This window comes from Pinus tabuliformis, chromosome 3_2 (genome assembly GCF_031772625.1).
Source record: "Pinus tabuliformis cultivar Carrire ecotype Pingquan chromosome 3_2, CPIR1, whole genome shotgun sequence".
Classification (NCBI taxonomy): domain Eukaryota; kingdom Viridiplantae; phylum Streptophyta; class Pinopsida; order Pinales; family Pinaceae; genus Pinus; species Pinus tabuliformis.
This window is the reverse complement of record NC_142302.1, coordinates 1,251,379,339-1,251,385,338: the sequence shown is the minus strand read 5'-3', so window position 1 is coordinate 1,251,385,338 and position 6,000 is coordinate 1,251,379,339.

Below are 6,000 nucleotides of genomic sequence, written 5' to 3'. Positions count from 1 at the left end.
TATCTGTCCAGGTGGCTCTGTGCTTTTCATCTGTCATAACTGTGCATTGGTCTTTGCACCATTGCTGTTCGGTGGTATTGAATGCTTTTGACTGTGATTTGAGAGCTAGGATGGGCTTACTCCTCTTGATTTGACTTTCTGGGGGGCTCATCAAGGTTCAAGTGCTTCGAGCCCCTAAAAATCTTTGGCGGATACTCTTTGGCTCTCCTTCCTCCTCTGATACTCTTTGGCAATAAATTGATGCTGTTCTGCGGTGTTGTGGGTCTTATTCACAATTTAATGGCCGCTGCTCGGCCTCTGTTTCCTTTAAAACTGCTTTTTGCTCCTTCCGGCAAGCTTCGTGAAGAAAAATGGGTCATTCGGCGCCTTTCGGGCTTGCTGGGGGCCGCAGAATAAAAAGATTCCCAATTCAGGCCCAAAAAATCTAGCGATGAGCGATTTGCGCCTAGCGCAAATCGCTCATCAAAAACTGTCTCAGAATCAGATTCCGGGGCTCCGAAGTGCGATTTTCGCCTCTGCGCGCAAAAAAGTTGATGATGACGTCAGCATGACGTGACGCTGTACGGCGGGTGACGTCAGCAGGACGACGTGGCGAGATGACATCAACATGACGTCATCCTGTACGGACGATGACGTGGCAAGGACACGTGGCAGTGATGTGGCAGTGACGTGGTAGGAGGCCACGCAGGCAGGTGACTCGACATGGTGACTGGGCAAAGGGGGTGATGCAAGCGGTGACTGGGCAGAGGGTGACGTGGGATGTGACGTCACGGGCGGTAAGCAGTTTTGTGGCGCACCGCTTTTTGAGGATGGTGGTTTCGTGAGGGGGCGCTCCGCCACAGCCCGGAGCTTGACGCATGGCGGGAGTACGGCGGCAATACCGCCCATCTCCTGGACACTAAAGCTCGGGCGGTTCGGGGGTGGGGCGGCCCGCCCACCGTTGATCTACGGGGCGGGCGATCCAACGGTTGGCGGTAGGTGCGAGGCGGCGGGAGGTTAGGATGGGAATATACACAATATATTCCGTTTTTAATATAGCGCGACGGGCTAAAAACTATAGGTTTAGTGGGTTATGGGATTATAAACAGGCGGAGTATGTTTTTTGCGCTCAGGGCTTAGGGTAAGGGGTAAAGTATGGGTTTTGAGCGCGGGTTTTTAGCAATTTACGCCCAAAATCTTAGGATATGGGCAAAAGTGGCTTTTTGAGGGTTTTAGGGCTAGGGGAGAGGTTATTAATCTGGCCAGGTGTCAGATTAATCCCTGTTATGACTCGGATGGGCTAAAGACAGCCCCAGATGGACTGTGATTCCCCGGACTTATAGGAAATATGGCTATTTTGCCAGGGAGGGGGTATTTGCATAGGGGAGTTTTATATACATGATTTTAATAGGGAAAGGGAAAAACTGATAGGGAGTTATATAATAAAGTTAATAGTTAATATGGAGATGAAAAGAGGGTGCTAAGGTATGAGACCTTAGGCTTTGTTGGGGAAAAGAAGGCTCACAGATAACGAGTGAGCAGTCCTTGAGTAAAGCAAATCCTTACCAAGGTTAATGTCATGGAAATGATGAAACTGAGAGGCTCAAGCAGATCTTGACCTCTTGGGGGATGTTAGTAAGTGACTTGGGGGAAATGAGAAGAAGGGGAGGTTAGTGAATTCCAGCTTGAGTACCTCCTTTGAATGCAAAACTGTCTGACAACTGTGATAAAAAATGGAATACAGCAGTGGCATTTGGACCAGGATACTTTCATGGCATCTTCATTGGCCTGTTCTGGAAATATGGAACACTGCAGCCTGCAAAGTATGACATATTTGGCATGTGAAAATGTCAATCATGAAAAATGAATACCTGCTGCAGCAAGAGGCTAACAGTGAGTAAGCAAATGGATCGAACTACTTGTCTATATATGGCCTCTTCTAGGGATTGAATAATTGTAATGTAGGCCAAATTCATCATCATAGGGCCAACTTGGTGTGGAGGAGCCAAATGACCTATTTGACTCAAAAATAATTATTCTTACATGATACAAAAGCCGAAGAAGGGTCCAATAAAATTTACAATGACTCTATTGACTTAGTATAAAACCTAGAAGCTTACAATGGAGGCTTTGACCTATAAACATGATGACCCAAGCATGAAACCCAATGAATCTTCTCCAATATTGTACTGCACCCAAAAAGCTACGAACCTTTGTAACATTGGTGGGTTTAGGCCACTTTATAATCACATCAACTTTAGAAGGATCTATTTTTAACTGTCCACCTCCAACAATGTGACCCAAGTAAACCAAAGAGGTCTTACCAAATTCACACTTAGACATTTTGACATACAATTTTTCTTTTTGCAAACTTCAAGCACTTTTTTAACATGAATCACATGATCTTCCCAAGTTCTACTGAAAACAAGAATGTCATCAAGATACATAAGTACAAAATCATCAAGAAAAGGTCTGGAAATGTCATTCATCACCCTCATGAATGTGGTCGAAGAATTGCACAGTCCTAATGGAATCACCAGCCATTCAAACAACCCATGTTTTGTCTTGAATGCAGTCTTCCATACACCCTGTTCTGCAATCCTAACCTAATGACAGCCACTACGCAAGTCCAGTTTTGTGAAATAGATTTTTTTTTCAATTGGTCTAATAAATCATCAATGCAAGGGAGAGGGTACCAATTATTCACCATTATGTTGTTGAGTGCCCTGTAGTCCATGCACATCCTCCATGTGCCATCCTTCTTTGGCACCAACATGATGGGTGATTCACATGGAGAAGAACTTGGCCTTATGACCCCTTGGTTCGACAATTCCTGCACGTGTTTCTTATCTCCCCATCTCAATGGCTGAAAACATGTACATACCCATATTTGATAAAGGAGCATCGTACTGCAAGTGAATTTCATGTTGGATCTCACGCTTGGGAGGTAACCCACTTCGTTCCTGAAAATCCCCATTATAGTTAGAAACAATTTCATACAATTCCTTTTTATGAGTGAGATCACAACCTTGGAAAGCTTCAAATGTCTCTGCGTCTTTTGCTCTCACAACCATGAGCATGCACCCTTTGCTAGAATTGATCAATCTCTTCATTTGACTTGCACTTACAAGACTTGCATTGATCTTGGCATGATGAGCCCTAACAATGTATTCCACCTCATCTTTCGTGAGATGATACTTGTTTTCATAGTGAAAGAAAATTTCTTTCCTGTCATACAAATATGGACTACCCAATACAATGCCACAAATATCCAAAGGTGCAACATCAAGGTCAACCTCATCTACTAGTTTGGATGCAATCACAAATCGAGCCCTACATTTTTGGTTACATGTAATTTGACTTTGTCACACACCCAACCAAGAGGGTAGGGTTTCAGATGAGGCTTGGTCTCCAACTCTAACTTCTTAACCAAGGATTCTGAAATAAAGTTTACTTGAGAGCTCAGATCAAAAAAGGTTTCCACTTTAGTATGTTTCAACACAACTCTAATATGGAATAATTTAATCCTTGTTTGTTCATTAACAAGAGACTCATTCGAAGAACTTGTACTTTCATGCATTTCAGAATTTTCATTAGCATGAAGAGAAAGGTTACCTTGTATGCCCACTGTTGTGATCTGTGTCTCGTCACCAGAGTCAGATCCAAGGTCTTGTTGCATGGTTTCCACCATCTTTTGCTTGCTCTTTCCACCAAATCTCTTTGGATTCAACTCTGGATGCAACTTCCAACAATGTTCATCATCATGGCCTTCCTTCTTGCAATGTGTGCAATATGGCTTTTCTCCTTCTTCTTTCTTGGTTGTAGCTTCCTTCTTGTCCTTTCCCTTGCCTTTTCCCTTGAACTTTCCATTATGAGGTTTGAAAGATGATTTCTTGGGATGATCTTCTTTGTCATTCTTTCCCCTGCTTTCAAGGTGAATGGCCTTCACATTGGCCGCATCAATAGTAGTAGGCTCAAATAACAACAAAGAATGTCTGATGTAGCTATTTAAAGCACCAATATACTTTGTTATGGTTTCTGGGGAATCAAGTGAAATGCCTAAATTTAAAGCTTGTTTTCTAAACTCTTCTATGAAGCTTTGCACATTTTGACCCTTGCCTTGTCTTAAGTATTGTCATTCCATTAAAGCATTTTTTCAATAACCCAAAGGATAGAATTGATCTTTTAATGCATAAACAAAATTGGACCAAGAAGAAAGGAGATTACCCAAGTTTTTTCTACCTTTCTGCAGCTTGCTCTCCCACCAGACGAGAGCGGTGCCACTCAGCCGAAGAGATGCTAATTGGATCTTGGCCTCATCTTCATTGATATGTTGAATCCAACAATAGACCTCAATCTGTCTAATCCAATTGTTTAATTTTTCTACATTACATTCTCCATTATATGTGGGAAAATCAAACTTTACATCTAGCTTAAAAAATGGCTTTTTAGATGCATTCCTATGATTCCTGTTAGAATGATGAGAAGAGGAAGATGAAGAAATTTCACTAGAAGATGGAGAGGGAGGTTCAGGAGGCTCTCCTCCTTCTCCTCGATTTACCGAGGCATGATCATCTGGCTCTTTCTTCTCAGGCTTCATTGTCTTCTCATATTCTGCAAACAATCTGTCCACTTTCGTTGCCACGGTGTAGAAGATCTTGTGATTATTTCGCTCTTCCTCCATCCGAGCTTCCTCATCTACCATTTTCCATCTTCGTATTTCACGCCCCGCTTCAGGATCAAAGGATTTGAGTTTTCCTCTTTGGAGCTTGTTCCTAGTTAGCATTCACTCATGCAACTCGCATCAAGAAGACTTGCTCTGATACCAAACTTGATCTAGATCTTTTACTTCAAGGATGCATACAAAATTGCATTTAAAAGAGCATGTAACCAAGTGAAACATACACATAAAAGAAGCATAAATCAAAATCAACCATGAGAACAAAGGCACACAAACAAGTTGATAACGAAGTTCACCCAATGTGGGCTACGTCTTCGGGCCCTGCTCAATGTGGGGAGGCCTCTTTCATTAATTGGCAGCGAAATCAAATTACATGCAATTACAAAATGACACCTTATACCTCCACTTCCGGGGATGGCCTGAAAATGTAGACCTTTGTTGAAGAAACAAACTGCATGGTTGGATTCCTGGTGAAAAATCGTGAAAAATGACTATAAAGTTGGCCTTGTTTTGTGTTGGTGACCTCTGGAGCTCTAGGGAATCTTTAGATTCCCTATAAGATTCCCCTATAGGGATATTCTTGGAATATGCCAAGAATATTCTCCTCGCCTCGTTCCTTGTGCACATAGGGTTCCACGCTAGGTTTTGGTTCTCGTGTCTCCACGCGGCCTCTCCCCCTCGGCGTTGGGTTAAATGACATTTAAATAGGATTGGGTGGGTGGACCTATCAAAGGTTGGCACCCATGGACCAATGGTAAGAGCCCAGATTAGGGTCCTGGCGACCCCAGGTCGAACCCCACTTGTGCACAATTTGGAGTTGTTTGGTCGTCGTTTTATTTGAATTGGGGACTGGCGTCGACAGACCCGCCGGGAAGGTTCAACACCCGATTTCGGTTAATCAATATCTATCTATCTATATATATATATATATATATATATATATATATATATATATATATGGGGTGGTCGTTGGCCAGGTCGGCAGGTGGGACTTTACTGCCGACCATATTTTTTAAAAATTTAATATAATATAGACCACCCAGCCTAGTTTCCTACCGATTTTTTAGGGGTCACTGGAAAAAATAACTAGGCGACAAATTCATCGTCGCCAACCGCCGCAAAGGTCAAAAATGGCGCCTCCTTAAGAAAAACCATCAATGTTGACTGGGCACCACGTGGCGTGCTCTTATTGGTTTGTACAACTGATTGGGCTACTGACATCACATGCCACGTGTCATCACTCGATCAACTCTCCTCTGTCTATATGGCCACGTCACCCTACTAATCCATACAACTAACGTCAATGTTCGTACTACTAACTTTAGCATGCCAAGTGTAAC